At 40.1% G+C, this 26,527-nt stretch overlaps 1 protein-coding gene across 15 annotated transcripts in view; it reads left to right on the top strand.

Annotated features, from left to right (window-relative positions):
- The window catches only part of INPP4A (inositol polyphosphate-4-phosphatase type I A), a 103,225-nt gene that overhangs the window by 25,232 nt on the left and 51,466 nt on the right, over positions 1-26,527 (top strand). For all 15 annotated transcript variants that reach the window (XM_061459710.1, XM_061459709.1, XM_061459712.1 and 12 more), the window contains exon 2: positions 1,657-1,714. The gene's annotated coding sequence lies outside the window, so the exon portion shown is untranslated. The remainder of the gene's footprint in view (positions 1-1,656; positions 1,715-26,527) is intronic.

Here is a 26,527-nt window from a genome sequence, read left to right on the forward strand (position 1 = left end):
TGTGAGTAGCTTCCATGGTGCCCAGGAGCTTTCACAGTATGCGCTTTGCTTTTAGAATGGAGGAAAAAAAAAAACAACTATACTAAATAAATGCAGTTGAAGTTATAAAGGGTACCAAAATGGGACTTTATGTGCCTACACTGAATTTACCAAAATAAAAATTATTTAAAATAGTAAATGACTTTGCCAAAAACTAGTGCATATCATATTTAACTCTGAAAAGAGCTACATAATGTCAGATGTCTCTGGCCTCATTGAGGAGCTCTCCAAAAGCTAGGGTAAGTAAAATGCTTTGTAACTTCTCATCTGAACTGAGACATGTAGAAGTGAATCTCAAGTTGGTTCTGCCTTCGCCTTGGACAATGAAAAGAGAAGAAAACGTGAGCTGCCTTATAGGCTACTTCTGTGAAGAGGTACAATTTTGTAAGAAATTTTAGGTGATTAGTTGATGAGTGTGTAAAAGCATAGGGCTGGGTGGAGTTTCCTGATTGTTGAGCCTAGTCTTAACAGTGGCATGATGCTCCTCTTCTGTGGAAACCAAGTTTTTCCTTGGCTAAACTAGCTTTTCTGGTTGCTATTATTGCAGTTAGGTTAGTTATTTTGTTAACATCCTGTTTATCTTAATGCTTTTTTCACCTGTCCAGTGTTTAGCCCTTGTCATGTACTTCTGGAGAGCAAATTGTGAATCATCTCAGCCTCCACTTGCTGAGCTCCCCCAGATAAAAGCTGTCAAAGCTAGCCTCTGGGCAAAGTAGCTCTGTTTTTCTCTCTTCACGTCTAGCTGCATTACTTTCCTGGACTGTGTATCTATTTGACATTGAACTTGGTTGAGGATACTGGACTGATTGATTTATGGATAAAACGTGCAAGGGAATATCTTGATTATACTTCTGGAAGGGAAAAAAACCAAACATTAAGATGCCTGTTGCTTAGATGTGGTGTGGTATGGCCAAGGACAGTATGTTCCTTGTCACAGTGGAAGAGCTGTGAGTATTGGAAGCAAGAAATTAAACTCTTAAATCTCTCTGCCAGGGGCATTTGAATTCAGTCTGAACCTGCAGGAAATACCAATTGCTTGGGGGGGGGCTGAGTTCAGTCGTTAGCTTTTCTGTTTCCTGGGGAAGGAGCTGCAGTGCTATGTAGTGACCCAAACACTGACTGTAGATGGAATAAGTAGATAGGACAAGGTAGCTGAGTTGGGAAGCTGTGCTGGGAGAAACTGATTGTTGCTGGTGACATGAAGTAGCTGCTTTATTGAGCTGTATTGAGCTGCTTTGTTATACTGTAACTGCATTGAGTGTTTTACAGACATAATAGAAAAGTAATTTTAGTTAAATACATTTTGTATTGCAAATGTATTTTCATTAATATAATCCCTACATGTGAAATGTTACGGTAACAGTAACCAATTCTGAAATATCTCTTTTGCCTTTATTCTTATTTTCTCTTTCTTCAGAACTCATCCACAGTCTGTATACTGTCTTAAATGGCTAAGGAACTATGTTATAAAATGTTTACACTGCATTTTTTACAAGTTTTTAGTGTTTCTTTTTATGTTCTTATATTTATTGCTTTCTCCAAAACTTTTTTTCCTGTAGTACTAACCTGTTTATTTAGATCCATTCAGTCAGAAACTGTCCTTTTTTTGTCTTTCAGACTATTAAAAAACAACTGGATGCACATGCCAAATTTCATCTGTGAAAGACGGAGTAAGGTAATATGATTTTAGAGATTGCTACTATAATGTGTGATGATCTGTGGACACTGAATGCAAAGGTTCAGATATTAAGTAAATTAGAGACAGACAAAGCAAAAGGAGCTTTAGTCTCAGAAATAACGGAGTGCTGACAAGATCCTGTGTTCTACTATCAGTGAAATGCTTACCCTATGTTTTGTCCTGTGGGCAGTTCACTACGTTGGCCAGAGGTTTTCTGTTGTTGTTGGGTGCTTTGTCCGCAGAAGCTCAGGTTCTAATTAGCTAATGATTAGATAATGTCATTAGCTAATGACAGTATGATTTGTTTATCTTTGAACAATTGATATATTTCTGGAAATTGGTGAGATTCAAACTACAGCCTATACTGAAAGACCAGTATTTGTCACTTGTTTCCACCATAAGAACAGACCAGTGGTTCTTAATTTTCCTTCTTGAACATCCTGGATGTCGTGGTTTAAGCCCAGCCATGCAGCTCGTTCACTCACTCCCCCGCCTTCCTCCCTCAGCTCCTGGAGTATGGGGAGGAGAATCGAAAGAATGTAACTCCCACGGGTTGAGATAAGAACAGTCCAGTAATTAAGGCATAACACAAATCACTGCTGCTACCACCAGTAATAATAATGATAAGGGAATAACAAGTGAAGAGAATACAACTGGTCACCACCCGCCAACTGATACCCAGCCTGACCGAACAGTGATGTAGCACTTCTGGGTAACTGCGTCCAGTTCTACATCCTGGGCATGATGTGCTGTGGTATGGAACACCTCTTTGGCTAGTTTGGGTCAGGGGTCCTGTCTCTGCTTCCTTCCGGCTTCCCCTCCTCCCTGGCAGAGCATGAGACCCAGAAAGTCCTTGATCAGAGTAAACATGACTTAGCAGACTTAGCAACAACTAAAAACATCGGTGTTATCAGTGCTGTTACCAGGCTGAAAGTCAAAACCACAGCACTGCACCAGCTACTAAGAAGGAGAAAAATAACTGCTACTGCTGAACCCAGGACACTGGACCAACAGAAATGGAAGAAAGCAGATCTGCCTTTGTTGTCATTGAGTACTGCTGTAGCATAGAGCAGTATCCTTCAGGATGGGAACTGAATCCTGTTGGACACTTCATGAATATTTCTCAAGTGTTTACTTCTCCACAGTGAAAGAGCTACTTTATGTCCTGTGATGTGTCAGGGGGCAGAGGCTGATGGTCACATTACTAGGCCCTGGGAAGTGAAAAGGTGTCTGGTGGGGTTCCTGTTAGCAGAGGACTCTTGTGATAGCACTGTTGCCCACTTGTTTCCAAGCAAAGTTCAGTCACAGTACTCTTCTGGCTTCCTGTGGGACAGAGCAGCTGTTGGTGGGTTGTATTGTCAGGCTGGCCAGCTGCACCGGACTTCTGGATTTTCAGAGAATAAGAGAAGTTGTGGTCCACATAGTGATGTGTAGTATATGGCCTTAACAACAATGCAGTATGAGGCGGACACCAGTGAAATGAGTCTTCTGGTAAAGGTAGGAGGTTTTACTAGTCTGGGAATAGGAGGCAGCAAGAGGTGAAATGCGATGCTCATGGTCAAATGTGATGCTCACAGTCACATGTGACACTTGCAGTCACCTGAGTAATCGTGTAGAAATTGAGGGGGAACCCTCAGCCTTCTCATCTCTGATGTAGTGAGTGTCTTTTGTAATCTTTTCCTTGCTTCCCATTTTGCCTGACTACACTCTTTAGCTAGACTAACTTGTGGAGGTGTGTGTATGACAGTGTTGAGGAACAGACCTAATGTCAGGTCATGCTTGTGGGTTCTGGCTCTGTGTTTGTTCAACCCGAGGAGGTACTGCGATTTTCTTTCCATGAAAAAGGAAACAGATGCCCCCAGTGCACTTTCACAGATTTCAGCAAAGAATGAAAGTTGGAGTAGAGTCAGTGGCGAGCAGTAGTGACTTCTCAGAGATGCTTTTTCCCCAAGTTCTCATAAGGGAGCACAAACTTATCTGTAAGATTAAGCAGATAGATCAGCAAATGCACTTCCTCATGCAGCATTGCTTTTCTTGTATCAGATGTGTGTCTTAATGCAGACTGAGGATCAATTACTGAAGTCTGGAGAAGTGTGTTACCATGATTGTCCCTACATACGGAATTAAGCAAGAGATCAATACCATGTACTGGATTATTTAACTGGGGCAGAATAGAATACAGTGCACAACAGGATGCTCCAGGGGTTTATGTGTAATTTTTTTCCTTTCACCATCTTGAACTGTTAAGTGAAGAATAACTTGAGAATCAGGCATGCACTTACAGATCTTTCTCAATCCCAAAAAGGCAGGGATGAAGTTGCCAGCAGCAAATGAGCACTGCCAGACCCTGTAGATGTCTTTACTGTGACTTAAAGGGAACAGCAGTAATACTAGTAATGCATATAATCTTTCTTATATTAATCATTGTCTGCATTGGAAAAGATATGCCTGGGGCAGTCCTCCATCTTCATCCAGTTCAGTGCTGCTTCTTGCTGAAGAAATGAAAAAAGAATTCTCATACTTCCCCAAAACACCCGTTTCTTTTCCCCTGTAGGGTCTGTCCACACTTTCAAAGAAATCTGTAACAATAGAGGAAGAAAACAGTATTTGGGGCTCCCCTACAGGAACACTATATCATCCTAATTGTTTCTCAAATATGGCTCTAGCTGTGCAATCAACTCCATATAGACAGATCCCACTACTCATTTGAGACTTTGTGTTAGATTAGGACTGGAGAGAAAAGAAAAAAGTAAGAAGAGAGAATGCCACCCACTTCTGTTTGCCTGCTTGCTTGGTATTTTGGTGTATATTTTCTTTCAGCTGATTTGGATTTTTGAAAGGCTTCGTCATTAAGAGTCTCAGTGTCAGATATATAAAGCTCCACATAGCTTTTTTGATTGAGGCTCCTTAATATGTGTGTGTATAAAACAGAATTTATCTCCACTGGCACCCTTTTTAAGCAGCAGTCCATGCTTCAGACAGTTCTCTGGGTGACATGTCCAGAAAACATCCACTGGTATAGGTGACAAACAGACAAACTGCATGAATGACTAAGGAGAGGTAGTTCTTATTAGCACAGCAGCCTGCTTTGTGATTGTTGTTAGCTTTTACTGCAAGGTTACTATCCGTTATTGCAATTTGTTTTTTTAACAAAACCCAGCATTCACTAGTTTGTTCCTTCCCCTCTTGCTTTTCCCTTCTTATCAGTTTAAGTATGTTAAAGTGCAGAGTAGGCCATATGTGAATGCATGGCTGTGTTAAATATATAGTGATCCTATTTCTTAGGCCATCACGTTCATCATTCTGTTGTTAGTACTAGATCAATTGCATGCACCATGCTGGATTTGTGTTTATAATTACAATAATTACATGAGCAGTTATTGGATAATGTGAAGCATTTGCCCTTTCCATAATGTTGTCTATTCTATTAGTTGTTTTTCTGACTCTGCTGATTCTAGTCTGCAGAGTTAACCATCACTTTAGCTGTGAAAACAGAGATGGAGGACTTAGTTTGAACAAAATCTTAAATAAAAGCATAATCAGATTGAATAAAGCCTGAATGCAGGGAGGACAGAAAGAAGGGTAAGAAGACATGATGATGTATAGCTAATGAGAACAGCTGTAGATGGCACAAAATCAGGGACAAGGTGGCAGAATTTCAGATGTTTTAAGTGTCTGGAGACTACCATGATCCATGGGTTATTACTTTGCTTCTTTGCTCTGGTGACTTCTTTCTCTTTTTGCAAGTATTCAACCTATGTTATGTTCTGCGCAAGCGCAAGGATAAATTATGGGTTTTCTGAAATTAAATATTACTCTTACATCAAGACCTTTGAAGTGTTTGGAACATTATCCTGTCCAAGTTAACATTCAATTCAATAACCTATTAATTTTATACTGTGTTTGCATTTTAATTATAATGCTGTTATAGTGATTAAATTACAAAATGCCCGGTACCTAATTGTTAGTAATCTCAGCATTATCTGTGGGAGATACATAGATGAACTACCGCAGAATCATTATGAGAATTTCTGGAATAATTGTTTCACTAAAGCATACTGAGAAGATAAACACTTAATCCAAACCAACCCTCAAAATCAGCTGCCTACCATGCTACTCTCATTCTTGGAAACTTTGCATATGGATCATTTCCTACTTCCAGTTTTATTTTCTGTATAGCTAGGAAGATAAGATAGGAAGTCACTTTGTGGGTCCTCAAGTCCAGACCTCTGTACATAGAAGGTGTGGATTGTGCAGTACAAATACTTGCCTACTCTCTCGTCAATGCTAGGTGGAACACAATAGCTTGAAGCATGGTAAGAAAAGACAATCTGCAGCATGCCTCAGACTGGAGCATGGCTGGCATGCTGGTCTCTGCAGAATAAATAGCAGAAAAGGCTCCTAGTTATTTTTAGCTTTAGTGCACGATTTTTCAGAACTTTGGGGAGGGCAGAACAGTTGGGCCTGAAATACCTGAGGTGAGGTTTTCAAATACTTACCTTTAATCTGAACTCAGACATCTCAATAAAAGTCTTGTGTAGACACTGAGCACTTGCAGCCCTTGGTGAAGTCAGGAACAGCTGTCAGTGATCTGAGGTCTCCCAGGAAGTCAGATCAGCCTTAAAGTCTGCATCAGCAGAAATCTTACTTTTCTGCTCATTTCAGTAGGACTGAAGCTTATAGTTAACGCATGTGCTCATGTGATGCCCCTAAACTCAGTGGCTTTGAATATGTGAGGTGCCTGCCCCACTGATTTTGTTTCAAGGCATAGGAATGCCAATTTGGGTCAAAAAAAGTGTTAAAACTGCAGACTAAGGGAATGTTTTGTGTGCTTCTAAAATATTTTTTGCCCCATCCCCCCCCTTTTTTTTCATATGTTTGGCAATCTGAGAGAGACAAAAGTGCTAAAGCAACATGAAGAGTTAAAAAAAGGATCTTGCATCCTATCAGACAGTTTTCTTGAACTGAATAGCGTATAATAAATACACTAAAAGGATAGTGTACTTAGGTTATAGGATAAAGGATTAAAAAGGATAACTTTTTAAAAGCCTTTCCATTTTATTAAGAAAATCATTCCTTATCGAAAAAAGCTTTCCAGTTGTAGCATATGAGTTGCAAAGTCTACACTAACAGTTCGTGAATATAAGAAATTGTACTGAATATTGGGAATCTAAGGTACTATGCAGCTCTTCAAGAGGCTTGTGTAACAGAATTCCCAGAAGCATTGCAGATTCGCACTGGGATTTCCTATATCAAGTTAAACAAGGACCATAGCTATATCTTGCTGTACTTGTGATTTTGGGGTCTTGGGAGCTTTCAAGAAGTCTTGAGTATTCTACTCATAATTTCATAAATTTCATAAAACTTTTTGTAATCTCAGGAGAAGCATCCAGTTTTTCCATCTTGTATTTTAAAAGCATTCAGACTTTCTGGCTGTCAGAGTGACTTTTTAGGTTGCTGTACTGGGAATTCCCAAATTGGGAATTTCTTAAAGGTAATTTTTTTTTTTAATGTAATTAAAATATGGATCCATTACTAAGAATTCTTAGAGGATTTTTATTACTTTATACTATTGAATGTTATATGTACAGTTATCTAAAGAAATGGAAAATGTGATCTAGGCAACTTCAAGTTTGTTAATTTGACCTTAATAACATTAGGAAATTTTTTTAAGGAATGAATAATTAAAGACATGGAAGTTGAGTGCAAGGAGAATGAAACGCAAACTATTTTGCTAAGATAGGTCATGTCAGACTGACCTAGTATCTTTTCTTCTAATACGAAAGTAGGTTTTCTAGAAAAAGAAAGGTGATGCTAGATCTGGTCTCTCTGGATTCTGCTGAACCATTTAACAAGGTATTGTATTAAAATTACTGTTCAAGGTGGAGGAAGATAGGTTAGTGTAAGAACTCGAAACTCATGCAAAGAACTGGCACAAGGGGAGAAAACAGGAGGTAGATAAGTGTGCTGAATTATTTTTGGGAGTTGACTTGTTTAGTTTTCTTGAGGCTTTTTTGATTTTTAGTCCATTTTGTTGTCATGTTGTATTGAAATCGGGCTGTTGAAACTTCCTGATGGAAGTTTCATCTGCATGATGAGGAGGAGGATGTTAATTTCCAGTACATGATTTTAAATGGAATGGCTGTACAATTAATTGTACTATTAGGTAATACTAAAGGGATGGAATTCAACACAGCAATGTGTCGGGCCACACACACTGGCAGGAATTCAGTTACTGAGTTTAACCTTGGTCTCAAAATTAGCAGTCTAAGTAAGCTCTTATATAATGAGTACCAAGAGGCAGATTTTTAATTAGGCACCCAACTCCTACTTCTGTGTTGGCTGTTAACAGAGCTTAGGCACCTGACTCTGGCATCTGTGCTGAATGCCTGAAATTGGATGGTGCTACAGCTTCAGCTTAGGAAGTAATGCAACAACTTTTCCTATGAAGAGGGAGTTCAGCAGTGGATTCTTTGCAGGAGAAAGGCCTGTGTGAGGGTAAGTGGGTTCAAGTTTGTCTCTAGTCTGTCAGTTTGATACCATCGTGAAAATGATGGATGGGATCCAGGGAAGTATCAGGAGAGGTATTTCCACTTGAGGGAGGGCACTTCAGCTGGGTGCATCTGGGCTGGGGCCTGATCTGGCATAAGTGTGCAACACTTTTTTGCGATATCCAAGAAACTTTAGCACAGTACGTAACAGATGCAGAGAACAGCTGCAGCTATGATCAGAAAACTGAAGTTACAAGGGGAGTTTTGAGACAGCTGTTTTGGATATGTCCATAAGACTAACAAAATGGGAAATAAAATTGCTGCAGCTATGCTGTTGGAGTCATGGGGAGCCTCGGAACATGGTTGATATCAGCTAGGTGATAGCTAATGAACAGGATGTCTGTAGTCCATCAGAAGCCTAATGAAAGTCTGCATGTAACAATGTGGTATTGTAGGAAGGTTGTGATACACAAATAGAAGTATCCAGATATATGATTTAGGGATGACATGAACTGAATATATGGCACTTCTTAGTGATTGCAGTTTGTGTGTGTACCTAGCATATGGATAAAATATTTAACCAACATAGAAATGCATGGTGATAATCCCACTGAGAGAAAAGCTTGCTCTGAAGTTGAAATTGTGGTTGAAGATACTAAAATTGTGGTTGAAGATACCTGATGTGCCTGTAGTGACAAATGACAAGTGAAATAGTTACAGTCAGTGACAGCCCTTGCCCCAGATATTTTCTTAGTTTGACAAATGCTGAAATTTGTAACTGTCTGTTAGTGAAGAACTGCACTTTGCCTAGATGCTGGTTTGGCCCAATACCAGGTTCAATAAGGAGCTGAATTCTTTGAGTAGGGGTAAGTAATGTGTTTGCTGCTTTGCTGGAAATCCTGAGTTGCTCATAGTGGCTTCATCAGCTATTAAGACACTGATAGGTCATTCTTTAGCAGAATTCTCCATAAAATAACAGGCGGAGGACACCACAGTAGGAAACCTTTTTAATGTGCTTCTGGCAATGCTATGTAAGTTCTCTAGTTATTTGTTTATTAGTAAGTGCTTAGCCTATGTTTCTGAGGTTTTTAAGTGCCTAGAAGAGTATCAGGAGATAATAGTATAGCTTCTCTTTTTTTTTTCTGCTTCCTAATTAATTATTACATAATGGTACTAAGTTGTTCTTGTTCTGTGATAAACACAATTGTGTGATGATCTCACAATCCTTACTTGGAAAATTGCCACAGTAAAGAAAAAACACTGATTATGAACTGAATTGTCAATAGTTTGGAAGGGGGGTGTTCTGTTGCACACAGTGCTTTAAATGACAGTCTGAGAGCATGTATGGCAGGAGGGGGGACTGAGAATATAAGAGTGAAAATGTGCGAGTGCTTTTTCAGGTTTATGTATTAGAGACATGGTCAACTCCCTTAGATTTAGTCTGTCCCAGTTTAGGTTTGGCCTTCTTTCTGTGTTCTAGGTTTTATTTAGCTTCAAGTCATGCTTTTCTGGCTAGTAAAGAGGGATTTTAATTTGAAAATCTGTCTAAGCCTCTTTGCAAGAGGTAACACTTGGAACATCTCAGGCCTGCATGGCTGTCACTTACAAGGATGCCTAGAAAAAGTGGAAGAATTATCACTTGAAGAGGTCTGTGGAGGAGAAAAGATGATCAGGTCTGAGGGACTTCCACCTCTAAGTTTCAGAAAAAAGGTATCTCTCCAAATGAGGAGAACAAAGAAATAGAGAAATTTCTTGCAAACCTTTCCTTCCCATCACAATTCTTTAGGAAAGTTGGGGAGTGTGTGGGTGAAATAAGCCTCAGTGAGGAGACAAACAAGGTTTGGAATACTTCCCTGATCTGCCCAAGCACTGTTGTAGATCATTATTAAACATGAGATGTTGGAATCAAATTTAACCCTGTTTCATAGGCTCTTAAGATAGCTGTTTACAAGTCAGAAAAAATTACCTTTTGAAGTTTCTTATCCCTCCCTACTCAGTTCTAACTAGTTGCCTATTGTGCTTAAGTGCAGTTCAGTGTAGTGAATCCCATCTGAAGGTTATACACCTTCCTTAACCTTTTCATAGCATAGTGGTTAGTCAAGATAAACACTGTCCTTGTGGTTTGGTCATGTGAATTCTTAAACAGTAATAAATATTTTCGTACAATTAAATAGGGTCTATGTGAGCTCTGTCTCTGCCAAACTGTATGCAGTACAAGAGAGAAGGTTGTTTCAACTTATTTGGATCTTTCTGGCTTGCTGCTTTTAATTGTATGTGTTCTGTTTGGATAGATTGTATGCTATAAAACCTAAAAATAAAACGTACCAAGGTATTTTGGGTGTTTGTAGGCAGGCACATATAATATTAATTTGTTCTGGAAATGTATTTATGCTAATTTTGCTTTGAAACAAAAAGTACATCAGTTTGGGAATATTTATGTTCAAGATTGTTCTATAATTTCCATACTAAAAACCCATGCAGCTCCTGCTTGACTTTAACCCTAGAAGTGTCTAGAACACAAAGATGAGATAGTCTAAAAGATGTATCATGGCTCAGGTGCTTGTGAGAGCTTACTCTCCTTGAAAGCATTTAAAAAATAAGCTGTCTGAAATTGTATTTTATTGTTGACTTTTTGCCCATGTTAGCATGAGCAAAGAAAGAAGAAGAATAATGAAGTGCTGCTCAGCTGTTAACACCAAGCTATTTTTAGGCAGATATTTGAACATTGATCTGGTGTTTCTAAAAAAAGAAGACATTTTCACTTGGTGGTGACTTTCCTTTAGGCAAACCTGTTGTGATTTGTGGTAAGGTGATTTTTGGAGCTGCCTCAGGTGGATGCCAAATATTCTCAAATGTTCTAAGTGGAGGTGCAAAATAAAAATGTTGTGTGGAGGAGAACCTTGCTGTGTAAACCTACAGGTTTCATGTAGTATCCTGGAAGCATCTTGTATAGTGGGATCAATGGGCTGAGGCCAATTGTATGAAGTTCAACAAGACAAAGTGCCAGGTCCTGCACTTGGGTCACAACAACCCCATGAAATGCTACAGGCTTGGGGAAGAGCGGCTGGAAAGCTGCTGGGCAGAAATGGATCTGAGGATTCTGATTGACAGCTGCTGAACGCGAGCCAGCTTGTGCCAAGGCAGCTAAGACCAATGGCAACTATCAGCAGTAGTGTGGCCAGCAGGACAATGGATGTCATCATCCCCCTGTACTCAGCACTGATGAGGCCACACCTCAAATTCTGTGTTCAGTTGTGAGCCCCTCACTACAAGAAAGACTTTGGGGTGCTGGAGCATGTCCAAAGAAGGCAATGAAGCTGGTGAAGGGTTTGGAGCACAGCTCCCATGAGGAGTGGCTGAGGGAACTGGGGTTTAGTCTGAAGAAGGCTCATGGGGGGATGTTACCACTCTCTACAACTACCTGAAAGGAGGTTTTAGCAAGGTAGGTGTTGGTCTCTTCTGCCAAGTATCAAGCAATAGGATAGGAGGAAATGGCCTGAAGTTGCTCCAGGGGAGGTTTAGATTGGGTATTAGGAAAAACTTCTTCACTGAAAGGGTTTTCAAGCATTGGAATAGGCTGCCCAGAGAAATGGTGGAGTCGTCATCCCTGTAGACGTGGTGCTTAGAGACCTGGTTTAGTGGTGGGCTTGGCAGCTGTTGGTTAACGGTTGATGATCTGAAAGGTCTTTTCTAACACAATTCTATGATTTCCACTGCTTCAGCTGGAATTTTCATTCCAGAAACTTGAAGATCTCCACCTTGAGATGTTACTTGTTATTCAGCTGGCACTCTCATGTTTATTAATCCCATTCCATAAGGTGACCTAGGAGTCATTTTTAATAAACATGCCTGTTAATACAGTCAGTACCTTAGTCTTTAGGAAATACTGCTAGCACTATGTGAAGAAGGCCTGACTGTAGAAGCTGAACTGTTTGAACTAAGGCACCAGCTATGACTTCTATCGATGGTGGGAAGAGAAGCAGCTGATGTGAGCTATCTTTTGTTGGTTTTCCTTTTTTAAAGGTCTTCATTTGCTCTAAGGTGTGGTGTTATGATCTTGTCTTCAGTCTAGAGAGAGGGGGAACTTTTTTTCTAGATAAATGGGCACAGAAACTAAAGGAAAACATTCCTAAAACATTTTTCCAACGTTATTTCTTAAGTGACTGGGACTCCCTGTATATTAGAGCCCAGGTTAATACAGAAACTCTATGATCTGACTATGAATATTAATAACCTTTGGGAAATTAAAAATGTAACACCTTCCTTACAAAGATAAAGTAACAGCATTGCAAAAGAAGACTTAAAAGCAAGTTGAAAGCAGGTTGTGATTAGAATATCATGGTAATAATCTGCTGGTAATGGGAATACAGAAAAGATGGTAAATAATCAGACTCCGTTCTTTTTGGCTCAGTTACATATTCTGCAGCAAAAGACAATTTTTGATGCTATCTTCCTTCTATCCACTGTTACTGGGAGAGGAATCTTTTGCTTTCTAATTATGTGTGTATATATATTAGTTTGGTTTGATGAAATTTTTCTTTGTGATCTTTTTAAATTTTAGCAGAAAAGCCATGAATATTTTCACATGCCAGTTTATGCAGATTTAAGCTTGGCATAGAATTGCAGTTATTTATCAATGTAAGTGATTTTGATGTTTTCATTGTTAATGAAAGAAAAGTGTTATCACTGTTTTTTCTTCGTTAATGTTTTATAGTTCCTAGGCTATAGAAATAACAAGTAGGTAAAAAGCGAAATGAGGGGGATTTTAAATCTTTTGAACAATAAGTAGGAAATAATGCAAAATGTTCTAAGTGAAGCAATGTACTGTCAAAGAGATGAGTTCTTTGCTAGTTACGGGAGAGCTCTTCAACAGCATTCTTAAATGGCAGTTGAAGAGAAATTCTGAAAAAAAAAGCATTTTGTAAACATTTCAGATATATGTAACAGCAATAGCTTGAAAGGTAGCACTTAATTTCTGGATAACAACCTCTAGTACTTTCTGGTTTACCTCCCTGATATTTCTCTATGAGTCAGCTTTGAAATCCATATACTATAACAGAAGAAAGCCTTTTCTATTTTGGGTTCAGAAATATGACAAATCAGCTTTGTTTTTTATGGTGCCTGTTGGTGCATTTTATCCACAGACAAACAACGGGTTATATGTGTTAACCCATTCACTTTGGTGGGTTAAGTAATAAAGAGCCCTGGCACAGAGTCTTTTATTTCTTTGAGAAGGAAAGTTGGGAGAGCAATGCTTTCAGGTAGTATTTGTTGTGGAAAGAGGAAAAATGGAAAGGACAAGTTCTTGAGGACTGTTTTTTCAGGAAGGCACTGCTGGAGCAAAAGTCATTTGGGGAGCACTGGTTATAGATCCCATGGACAAAACAGATGCCCAGAGCATTGGGAATGAGTGGCCTTAAGTGACTGTATTTTACCATATATGTTTGTTGATAATTATTCAGCTTTACAGAGAAATGCATTTGGTGGTACTGCAGATAATAACTGAGAGCTTGGATATCTTGCTTTGCAATGAAGAGGCAAGCACAGACAAAAGATTTCTCATTATTTTTCTTTAAGTCTTAAAGCAGCTTGTAACTTTCCCAGAACAGCTCCAGTCATCTGGAGCTGCTCTTCTGGATTGTGTTTAAAAACTGTTCTTTTTCCCCTTCCCCAGGAGCACTAGTAAGTACCAATAAGTACTTGGCATCCATTACAAGGCATCTTTCATTAGACTAGACAAAATCAGTATGCTAAATAGGAGCCTTACAGAATAGGAAAGATCCCTTCTATGTCCAGCTGCATCCATCACTACAAAGACAGCACTGGCATATTGTAGCTTAGTGTTTTGGCTTTGAAACCATATAGCACAAAAGGACTAAGATATCTTCTGTCCTGAGGTCATTTTCCATATTAGTGGTCAAAAAGGAAACTCTGAACACGAGAGCTGAAAAGACTGTGATTGTAAAGGTGCCTGAAAAATAGACACAGCAATTACCACATGATCACAGCTTTCCCAGAACTGAAGAGAAGTTTGTAGGATTTTTTCACTATTGACTCCCAGAATCTGATTTGTAATCTTAGCAAACTGAAGAGTGCTTTTATAATATGACAAAACACATTAGGAAAATCTGTTTGGGTAAGTTTTCGCAACTCTGTACCCACTTACGGAGGAGTGACCTGGGGGTTGTCACTGGGGAGGAAATTAATATGTTTTAACACTAGTTATTTGGATGTCACTGATGTCCACTCCCAGACAATGTAATTTTAGCTACAGTTGTAGAACATACAGCTGTAGTTTCATGATGGTTGATGAGAAAATGAACATGAGCTGGCTTCGCTGTGTGCTTGCAGCCCAGAAAGCCAACTGTATCCTGGGATGCATCAAAAGCAGCGTGACCAGCAGGTCGAAGGAGGTGATCCTGCACCCTCTACTCTGCTCTCGTGTGGCCTCACTTGGAGTATTGTGTTCAGTTCTGGTGTTCTCAACATAAAACGGACACAGAACTGCTGAAACAAGTCCAGAGAAGGGCCACGAGGATGATCAGGGGGCTGGAGCACATCCCATATTGAAGACAGGCTGAGAAAGTTGGGGCTGTTCAGCCTGGAGAAGAGAAGGCTGCGTGGAGACCTCATAACAGCCTTCCAGTATCTGAAGGGGGGCTATAGGAATGTTGGGGGTGGACTCTTCATTAAGGACTGTAGTGATAGGGCAAGGGGTAACGGGTTAAAACTTAAACAGGGAAAGTTTAGATTGGATATAAGGAGGAAGTTCTTTACTGTGAGGGTGGTGAGGCACTGGAATGTGTTGCCCAGGGAAGTTGTGAATATTCCATCCCTGGCAGTGTTCAGGGCCAGGTTGGACAGAGCCATGGTTTAGTGTGAGGTGTCCCTGCCCATGGCAGGGGGGGTTGGAACTAAATGATCTTAAGGTCCTTTCCCACCCTAACTATTCTATGATTTTATGGCACTTGCCTTTGTGCCAGCTTAACTGCAAGCAAACCTGCCCATTTGTGCAGTGTTTATACTTTTAAAATGGAACTGTTGATAAATATATAAACTTCTGCATCTTCTACCTGACTGTACCATCAAACTTCTTTACCTTCTCACCTCTGGATCTCTGAAAACACTCATCCATTTGTAAGATTAGAGTTTACAGTTCCAGTCATTTAAATTAGCTGAACTACTTGTGGGGCTTTGGTCGTAGAAAAACTTGTAGTACAGCAGAAGTGTAGAAAACAGTATTTTTGTGGCTTTCACAGTTTACATTGTGAACTGCATACCTGAGGTTGTCTAACAGTCAAATAATTTCACAGCCATGATAATGATGTGATTTGATAGCTTGTTGCATGTGGAGTTCTCCTTAAAGTCTGGTGCTGTATTACCACAGAGCCATCCCTTGGATACTCAGCCTCAGAGCTGTTCAAAATGAAACAGTTAACAAAGTGCTTGCTGAATGCACACTAATACCACTGTTCCTGCATCACCCTTTAGTAGCCTGAGTTTTCATGGGAATGTGACACTGTTGTTGCTTCAGTATTAAAAGATCCACAAGGCTTGGATTGGGTGCTAGCCTCCTGCATTTCAGCCAGTGGTCCTTGCCTTCATTCCCCATAGGTAATGCCAGACTCTGATTTTATTCGGGTTAGCAAATTGCTTGTTTGGGTTTTTTGGAAGTGTATACCTTATAAAGCGCTATTGTCCTGTAGGGTTTCAGCTATAGTTTGGTTTTATTTAATTTGTTGAAAAATGTTTTGTTTTTTTTCTTCGTTGGATAAAGATGTTATTAATAGACTTTCCATTTTTAGAACTGGAGAATGCCCAGAAAGTCTTTTGCTCTCACTTTCTGAATACAAATTTACTTCTAAATTGAGACCAAACATGGAAGAATGTAGACTCTTAGGTGAATAATTTGTGTAGTTCTGAGCAGACGGAAACAACATAAAACCAGGAAAAAAAAAAAAAAGAATTAGTCCTGACTATCATTGCTGTTTGGTTCTTTCAGTGCTCAAGTTAGTGTTTTCAAATTGTCCATGAACTATGCAAATATGTTGGTGGGAAGTGACTGAGGAAAGCAAGCCTACGATCAGTAGCTTTAAATTAGCTTGTACCAAAGGGTTCTTCCACTGAGAAATTTTCAGGGAGTTTTCAAATCAGAAAAGGTTAAAAGCTATTGATATGAGAGTTTAATAATGTTCCATTTATTTTTGACATAGTTCTAGCTTGTTTCACTTCAAACACTTTAAAAAATTAGTTGTATGACATTTACTGTTTTAAAATAACTATTTTACAAAGATGCATTACACTGATGCCTCTGATTCACAGTGATTCACTGTGGGCAGGTGATCATTTTATGTCTTCAGTGGAAGCAAGTTGTGCTTGGAGCATAGATGTTATCCCAGTGATCACAAACTGTCCTGACAATGTTATGTCTAGCTCTTGTTCTTGTGTCTTTAGTCTATAAAAATTGTCTAAATGTCTAATAACTTCTGCATGACCTGAAAAAGCTGGAAACACTAAAATTAGTGCTCCCCACTGTTCGAAAATTTATCTCCTAAAACACTGGATGACAACAGCATCTGCCTGGTACATGTAAGCAGTGGAGAATGACGCTAAATTCCACATCTCTGCTGTTACACCCAAAATATTTTTATGTGCAAATATGAAACACAATTTATATCTAAAGGCAAGAAGTTGTTGTTATTATAATTAAAGTATTTACCGTTTAATCCAGGAGTCATTGCTCATTGAAATCTAATAATTACAGGAAAAGAAAGAATGCTCCTGTACAGGGGGAGGTCTCAGTAGATAACAATACAGTTAAAATCGTTGAACACACAAAGTGTCTACCTCTTTATCGTGCTGTAATGCACACTCTTCCCCAGCTCCTTTAGGTCCTGAGGTGATTTCATGCTGGTGGTGGGGATGTGAAGGTGTTTTAGCAATTGTCAGTATCTAAAGGACCTTAGATGCTGATAGGAGGTATATGAAGTTCCTTTTTACAAGGACATACAGTGATAGGACAAGGCGGAATGACTACAGTGAAAGAGGGTAGCTTTAGATTAGGTATTAGGAGGAAATTCTTTACTGTCAGAGTGGTGAGGCACTGACACAGGTTGCCGAGAGAAGTTGTGGCTGCCCCATCCCTGGCATTGTTCAAGGCCAGGTTGGACGGGGCTTTGAGCAGCCTGGTCTAGTGGAAGGTGTCTCTACTCATGCAAGGGCGGTTTGGACTAGATGAGCTTTGAAGGTCCTTTCCAACTCAAACTACTCTATGATTCTATGTTGATAGTTTCTTCTTCTTAACTCTAGGACTCACTTGGGATCATTTACATGCTTGCTAACATTTTAAACTTGGCTCTTTCTTCATTGGTTTGCAGCTCAATGTTACATCCAAATTTACTAAATGTGGTACCTTACATACATATTAGATACTATTTATTTGTTCTGTTATTATCCCTAAATTAAGTTTTGTCCACCTCAAGTCTTCAATTCTTTAGTTAACTATGGGTGAGCTGTCTCTGTCAACTCTGTACGTGATCTTCCTTTAGCCTATGCTTGTATTCCTCTCTATTCTGTGTCTCCAGTTCTTAAGGTCTCTGCTATCATACCAGGCCTGTATTTTTTACACTGCATTATTGTGTTAGAGTTGTAAAATGATGGATGGTTCCATACAGAGATAAACAAAAGTAAAAACCATTTAGCCACAGACATCTGGGCAGTTAGAAAAATTGTTACAACTAAATCAAGTTTAATTGCAGGCTAAAACAAAGTTACAGGCAGATAGAGAAAAGTTCAGGCAAAGCAAGCCTGAAAAGCCTAAGTCCTCAGGGTTTGCAAACTCCACTACAAGGCTTATGGCCAGTAGTCACTAGTGTTGGCAATATGGTATTACAGAACTATAGGGTACCAGTGAAGCAAGGGCCCATGATGAATTCTGGTAACACTTTAGCTGTCATCTTACCACCGTCCGTTAAATATAGAGGTCTGGGTGTGTATGCCCAGCTCAGAAGGTTCCTAGTTGCTTGTGAGCTGAATCTAGGAGTACAAAACCTGGAGATGCCTCACAAAATACCAGTACTGCTCATTATACTCTTTTTCTCAGACTAGCTCTGCCTGTTGTCATAGAGGACTCTAGGCTTGAGTAACATTTTTGCTCCAACCCAGTCTTCATCTTTAGGTTTTGATCCCTCCGTTTTGCTAGAAGGCAGTGGATGTAGAAATGTGTGCCCACACTGAGATGCAGTTCAGTATCTTAGTTTAACCTGTTGCTGAAAGTGGCATTGATGAGATGGTGGACTATAAACTTGTGTGCCTGAAAAGAAGGTACACTTTCTCATCTGGGCTGGAAGAGCAAGATGGGTAGTTGTGGGCAGAAATATAATCTCTGCTGCCTTGCTTTGGAGGTTTGACTACTGAGGTAGGCAGCATACTTATGAATTTCTGATAAGGGGTGGTGGGAGGCACCAGGAGTTAATGGGAGAAGTTGGCATCACTGTTGCTTGCCTTCAGCATGCAAAAATTGAGAGTCAAATATATCAGTCATGAGAGTGAGTTAGTCATGAACTTCAAGAACAGAAAGTAATTTGGGATGCATCCTTCACATTTTCAACCTTTTCTATATCCATGCAAAATTTGCTCTTAAAAAAAGTGAGATTCAGATAAACTTGGCCTGTAGTAATACACCAGTTTTATGAAGCATGCTAGTGCTTGGAGAATTGACAAAACACTGACATTTAAGCTCATAGTTTTGTGCCCTGAGTGCTGCAAAGAACTCAGCACTAATATATGCCCTTTGGCCTTGCATAGCATTTGTATCTTTTTGTGATTGTTGCTACCATCCCTGCAGCAGTTGTTATTTTTAGAAATAAACTTTTGAAGCCCACTAAACTATGTCAGTTCTAAAGACTGATCACTATTAGTGCAGTACAAACAAACCAGTAGATTGTAGTTGCAGGTATTTGAAAACTTTTTAAAAGCCCTGGGCTCCAGAAATCCATGGCCATGCCCTATAGGAATCTTCATTTTTCTCTGGATTTTGGACTGAAATGTCTGTTACATTTGGTCTGTTAGCAGATAAGAGTGAAAGAAAACAAGTTGTTATAATGGAATGAAATGTTGCACACCACAGCTACACAAATAATTGCTACCTTTTCTGTCTGAACAGGCCCCTTTAACCTGTAATATGTTAAACTAAGGACTAATGAACTTTCTAAGTAAGTACCCACAGTATTTCTTTTTGTCCACAGATGTTCATTTATCATCTCATTTTACACATTAAACCAATCAGAGTAGTAGAAATACCTTTAGTTACTCTTTCCAAAGTTATTTTATCTTTGTCTTTTATGTCTTAGAGCTAGGATCATAATATCTACGGCAAGGCATTTATTTTGTAATAGCTTCTTTCTTCAGTCACACCTCAACAAAGAATATAGTATTTCAGTGAGGTTGAGGGTCAAAGCTGGGGAGCTTCATGAGAATTTTCACAAGTAGAGGACAGTTGTTGAAATATGATACTCTAATAGAAAGCTGCCAATTGTGCATTGGAGAATGATTTATAATCAAATCTGTAGAAAAAGTTCAGCAATATTTGGCCTTATTTCCTCTTATGAGGTCACTTCAAAGACACGTGAGACACTTATGATCTATTTTTTGTAGGTCATGTACTTTATTTATTCCAGTTTTGTGCCACTGATTTAGGTCTTTTAAATTCCACATTCAAATATGACAAGTTTCAATGTATTTTCCGGTATGTTTTCAAATAACCCATGTCTGTCAATACTGTAATCTTTCTTGCATGCTGTGTTTTGGTAGCTCTGCTACAAGTTAAGAATCCATTTGGTAAATGATGCTGTAGTGGTAGGACAAGGGGTAATGGGTTTAAACTTAAACAGCGGATGTTCAGGATACATATAAGGAAGTTCTTCACTGTGAGGGTTCTGAGGCACTGCAACAGGTTGCCCAAAGAAGTGGTAAATGCGCCATCCCTGGCAGTGTTCAAGGCCAGGTTGTACAGTCTTGGGCGACATGGTCTAGAGTGAGGTGTCCCTGCCCATGGCAGGGGGGGTTGGAATTAGGTCCTTTCCAGCCCTAACCATTCTATGATTCTGTGATTGTCAGGCCCTATTATCAACAGTTCAGTTTATACTTCATGTGGACTTTGCTTTTTACAAGTGTGGTGAAATGTACCTTCCCTCACAATTAAGTTTATTCCTTGTTGGTTTCTCTGAACTCTTAACCTGTCTTTTCTGAAGAGCATCAGTCCTGGTCTTCCTTGTGACCTTCAATGGACAGATGGTGACACTGTGAAAAATTACTTTTTAATGTTTTCTGGCTTTGTTGGGAAATGAAATTGTGGCTTCCTTTTCTGAAAGAGAGGTGTCTGCAGCAGTTCCTTGCCTATAGCAGAAGCACTTGGGCAAATTGGTGTATCTCAGACACTGACACTTGGTTTCCTACTTCCCTTTCTTGTTGGCCTTGATCAGAATCCAGCTGCTGTAAGTGTCTTGTAAAGGACAGAGGGGGTGTATATGTACTTGTGTGTGCATGTGGGAGGGGGGTATTGGGTGCAGGGAAGAACTGGGACAGCAGACATGCATCCATCGACCCAGAGTGCATCTGCTGCATTGGGCAATGCAAACACAGGGTAGCATAGTCCCTTTAGTCATCCCTGAGTCTGCTCTTGCTCCTTCCCAGTGCTTGTGCTCCTGAATTTTTGAATGTATAAATGTTTTTGAGTATATAAAGGCTGCATCTTGCTCAAGACCCGCTCAGAAATAGTTTTATTTCTTCTTTCAGTGTCTGTCTTGAAGCATAGCTGATGGCTGGCAGGTGAAGAGCAATGTCTTTTGCTCTGTTTAGTCTTGAGTCCTACCACTTCTTGAGAAGCAGCTTAGCAATTCATCCTTCCTCAAACCCAGTAGCCCTACTCCCTTTTGGCTGTCATCTTGGCTCACATCTGCCCTTTTTCTTGCTGGTGGAGAACCTTTTGTGAAACTCCATAGTTTCTCCTCACAACTTGGGCAAGAAAGCAAACCAACTGTTGGGGGTCTTTGGCCCAGATCCTAGGAATCTGGACAGGGTTTTCTGGATGGGTTTGAGGTCTTTGACAGGGCCAGCAAAGTGGGGTCTGCATGCTGTCTAAATAAGATTGTCAAGGAAAACACTTTCAGAAACTGGCAAGACACTGGTGCAGCACACACACGCATACATACCCCCATTGTATCTTACAGGGTGATGTTACTGTTAACTCACAGGGTAGGACTGGCATGAAAAAGGATTCCTTTCACTGGGACAGTTGTCCCACCAAGGCATTGAAATGGGAGCAGTAGGAAGCATAGACTATTGTTGCCCTGTGTGGTGCTGGATTCTTATGCTGCCAGCATCCCACCACTTGTTTACATGACTCCAGAAAGGAATCCAGGAAAGAGCCTTGCAGTCAGCATCTTGGCCTGCAACAACCCCCTCTCCCATTGATTAGAAAGATCAGGGTAAACACACAGATCATTTTAAATGAAAAGAGCACAAAGGGATCAGATATCTGGAACCAAAAAATTATTTCATTTGAAAAGACATCTGGTTTTGCGGCCATTAGACATAGCTTAGGCATGTATTGTGTAAGGAAAAGAAATGTATAAATCAGGAATACACACACAAAACACAGTTCAGGAATACAAAATGATGGAGAAATATGCATCTTTTTTAGCAAGTTTATATTATAGTGTAATATATAGTGTAAAATGTAGTGCTGCCTAAATCATGGTAATATTTATTTTAAATTTTCTAAATACTTGACACAGTTTCATTTTCTGAGTCAGTTACGTCTTGTTGGAAACATGTATGTTAGAGAAAGAATTCACTCATTTCTCACTCGTCCTTGGATGCTGTTCCGTATTTTAAAAATACGGATTTTAGATAAACATTTTAAACAGTAAGCATGGGAATCACAGCAAGCCAGACCAGTGCCACATAAAAATGAAGAGTGCTTGGGAGATTTTCCCATTGTGCCTGTTACACAATGGAGCATTCCTTCTGTGTGGGAAAGTGTAGTGTCAGGAAAGTAAATAAATGTTTAGACTGTGACCCTGGAGCACAGTCCTGTTGCACAGGTGAGGCACAATGGTTCTGGAGCATTATGATCCCATCAAACACTTAGAAGACAGTGCTGACAGTAGCCTGTGATTCCAATAATTCCCTAGGCTTTTTGTTGTAATCCAAGCTTGACCAAAACTTCTGATTACAGATACAGTGAACCTGAAACTATTCAGTGCTTTTATCCCTCTGTGTCTTCTGTGGTCCCGCTCTCTCATTGCCTGTATGTTGCAGGATATTTTACTGCCATCTGTCTGTAACCAACAGTAGTATGTGTGCCTGAGTCATCTCCATTTCAGATCATAAACTGTTTGTTTTTTTTTTGTCATTTTGTTTTGTTTTTTTTTTCTACCTTTGTTCTTCTACCCCAGCCCTTCCTGCAGCAAGAGGAGCTCAGAGATAGGGTTAAGCTCTTTGTTTTTCTGGTTAGAGCAATGCTCTTTCTGCACTGTGAGCATCATGGTTATGATGAAAGACTGCTTGACAAGAGGCAGGCTGTAGGACTGTGTTCAAAGGGCCATCAAATTCAGAAATGTGTTTCCAGTCCAAAGTCCTCAACAGAAAATATGTCCCCTGCCCTCATGGGCTTTTCCATGTCTGTATAGGCAGTGTAAGGACCTCGGGTCACGAGGAAGGTCAACCCATGCACAGGAAACTTCACCTCAATGTACCCAGCATGTGTCTTGTGAAGAGGGTAAAGATTAATCGAGGATAAAGACCATTTGTAAGCTGTTTCAGTTTCTGTTGGTAAAACAACAGAGGAGGCTGAGAGGGTTGGACTTCAAACTGCTCTCATTTTTCATGGCACTGTGTTGTGCTCAACTTGATGAAAGCTGTTGTACAAAGTGAAACAGAGCTGTGCATTATCCTTTTTAGTCAGCAAATGTGTGTTACAAATGCTCACTTCCACCTGTGGGTGTACATATTTTTGCACTCATAGGAGGAGTACAGGAGAAATAGAAGTGTTGTGATGACAAATGAATTTAAAACAATGTCTCATTAAGTAAAGAATGCTAATTCTATTTCAGTTGTGAATATAGACAAATAGTCTTAATTTGCACAAAGAACTAAGTGGCCTAGATTACCGTTTTCTATTAAAAGTACTCAAATGTATTAAAGAGATAAAATTAGGTTTTTAGATTAATTGAGTTTGCTAAAGTTCATAGCAGGAAAGGATAAAAAAAAGTGTGTGACTTACACGTTTTTCTGTAAGGGAGAGGGTAGACAGGAAAGCAAAGAGAAAGCAAGCTACTTTCTGTTGCTGAAATGACCTTTTATCTAAATATCACTGAAAGGTTGCATTTGGATATTTCCATGCTGCACAAATACATTCATTGTGTCTTGTGGTAGCTTATTTCGTTTTCTTGTGGAAGACTTTTCCCTGTTCTTACTGTGGTTACCCACTTGCTCAGGATACGCAGGAGGGCTTCGGAGAGTGGCAAGAAGGCTCTTTAGGGCAAACTTATTTTTTTGTCCTTTGTAATCAAGATTATGGTCCTTGGGAGAGGGAGACATTAAGCCAGCTTGTGAGGGGAACTTAGACTTAAGGAGTAGACTGAGAGGGGGAAATACAGGCTCTTTGCTGACACACTAGCACCTGTCCAAGTATGTTTTTGGAGGGGAAGTAGTTTCAGTGGGAGGCAAAGATCTGTATTAGATGCTGGCACCACTTGCTTTTGACTTCCCAAACGGCATGGTAAGGGATATGTCCTAGATCATGGAGTGACTGGAGTGAAACTTTGCTGTCAGCCTATGGATCTGCAGTAAACACAGCCTGTGTTGCTGTCCCCTTGAGTCTGGTTGGAGGGAAGAATCTTACTCAAGCTATTTGTGCTGGTTTTGACCGGGATAGAGTTAATTAAGGGCTGAACCCAGCACTGATGACACAGGGATGTTTCCATTATTGCTGAGCAGTGTTACATAGAGTCAAGGTCTTTTCTGCTCCTCACACCACCCCACCAGCAAGTGGGCTGCTGGTACACAACGAGCTGGGAGGGGACAGCCAGGACAGCTGACCCAAGGACCAAAGGTATTTCCCACACCATGTGGCATCATGCTCAGCCCATAAAGCTGGGGGAAGAAGAAGGAAGCAGGGAACATTCAGAATGATGGCATTTGGCTTTCCAAGTAACTGTTAAGCATGACAGAGACCTGCTTTCCTGGAGGTGGCTGAACTCCTGCCTGCTGATGGGAAGTGGTGAATTAATTCCTTGTTTTGCTTTACGTATTAAACTGATTTTTATCACAAGCCACGTGTTTTCTCACTTTTACCTGTCTGATTTTCTCTTCCATCCCACCAGAGGGGAGTGAGTGAGCAGCTCCGTGGGGCTTGGTTGCCTGCTGGGGTTAAACCAGGGCAGTGTCAAGCTCATGGCTCTGAGCTTTGCTGCTGTTGTGATCTGTGTGAGATTCAGGACATTCAGTCTCTCATTAAATGAGATAGAAAAGTGAAGTGCTTCTGACACTGTGAAAAAAAGAAGAAAGCTCTTAATTGGTGTCAGTCTTAGCAGGCTTTCGCTGGAACTTAAGTCATTTGAGCTGATGTTCTGCCCTTGAGCTGCCTCTTCAGCCATGAGTGATAGGATTGATCCAGACATTCACTTCAGACCCTGAAGTATGTTTAATAAAGTTCCTTGCATTTTCTTTGAAATTGCTGTTGGAGATGGAATGCTGGAATTGCTGGAAGATTGGTCTTGAGCCAACATGGCGAATCTTGTTTCACTACCGAGGTTTTCTGTGGTTGGAGGTAAAAATTTGTAAGGTTCAGAGAGTGAACCTTACAGTCCAGTGAGTCCTGAGAGTGGTAAAACTAACTGCAGTTCAGTAAGTATCTCACAACTACTTTTTCCACTCTGTCTTGGAGGTGATGGTGAACTTGTAGTAGGATTGTATCCCCATTTTTAAAGAAGCATTAAAGAGGCTTCCACACTCTCCCGTTCTCTTACTCTCTTCATATAGATGTATCAGTAACATTTAGTATTCTGCTGCTGTGGCATTTTCTGCTTTGGCATGCCTCTTTGCTGGATCAAATGCTATGAGCCCAGAGCAGTGTGGCGATAGGAAGGTCTTAAAGTAGACTTTGATTTAGTCTATAATTGGAGTAGCCTCTTTCTCCTGCTTATTGATGTGTAAATTGGAAAAATCTTGTTTCTTACGGTTGTAAAATGAGTGTCAAAAAAGTGGGTGTTGACGTGAAAAAAGGTTTGATCTCACTTGACATGTTTGTTTCAAGGAGTAGTTTGGTAGGAAACTTGTTTCTTCCAAGAAGGGAACAGACCAAAGAGAACAGAGATAAGGAGAATATTAGCTGGTACTTATATACAACCTAATCATTAAGGGATTATTTTGGGGCTGCAATGATAATCGTGTTTGCTTGAGATTTTTTAAGCAGTCAGAGTGAGACCAAACATCTGAAACTTTCAGGCCTGTAGGATGTGAGGCCATGCAGCTGAGCAGTGACATTTGCTTTGCATGGCAAACCGCCAGGACTGAAAGCAGCAGGCCAGAAGTGGCATCTGATGAAGATTTTTTCTTCTGATTATTAGCTTTTGTGCTAATAGAGCACCCAATAAATATTTACATAATAGAAGGGAGTCATGTTCAGAAGCCTTTTCTGCACAATGAAAGTGACCATTGGGGGTCAATAGCAGCTATTCATACTTCATCTGAAGCCACAGTTGAAACCTGGGCTTGCAGCAAAACTTCATGAGGTGCAAAGTTGCACACATTGCCAACATCCACTGTCTGCAGTATTAGTAAGGGCAAAGCCGAAGTCTATGTGTCAATGTATCATTCCATCTTCAGGATAGGGTTTGTTTGGACATGAATTACATCAGCCTTTGGGATTGCTGGCTGTGGAACTGGAACCAGTGTTTGGTACCATCTAAGGGAGCTATCCGGTATGTTAATACTACCTTTCTTTTGGTAGGAATCCTACCTCCACCTATTATAAAGTTGTAATTGTTGAAATGGTTGTAATCCAAAAGAGTGGTCAGAGCACCTATTGGTTGGGTCATGTCAGTCTATGCAGTGAACAGAGGGAAGTCACCCCTGCCTGAACTGGCACAACTGTGTGAGGGATCCAGTTTGCGCAGCTGCAGCATCAGGCCTAACCTAGTCACCTAAATGCTTTCTATAGTTAGAGAGAGGAGGAGAGGTACTTTCTTGTGGTGATTCATTCCACCTACCTTGGAAAACAGTGACTCATTTTCTGGAAGTGCCTATGTCTCAC

This window comes from Pezoporus flaviventris, unplaced genomic scaffold (assembly GCF_033815535.1).
Source record: "Pezoporus flaviventris isolate CSIRO_AGI_PZ_B2104156 unplaced genomic scaffold, CSIRO_AGI_Pfla_v1 ptg000030l, whole genome shotgun sequence".
Lineage (NCBI taxonomy): Eukaryota > Metazoa > Chordata > Aves > Psittaciformes > Psittacidae > Pezoporus > Pezoporus flaviventris.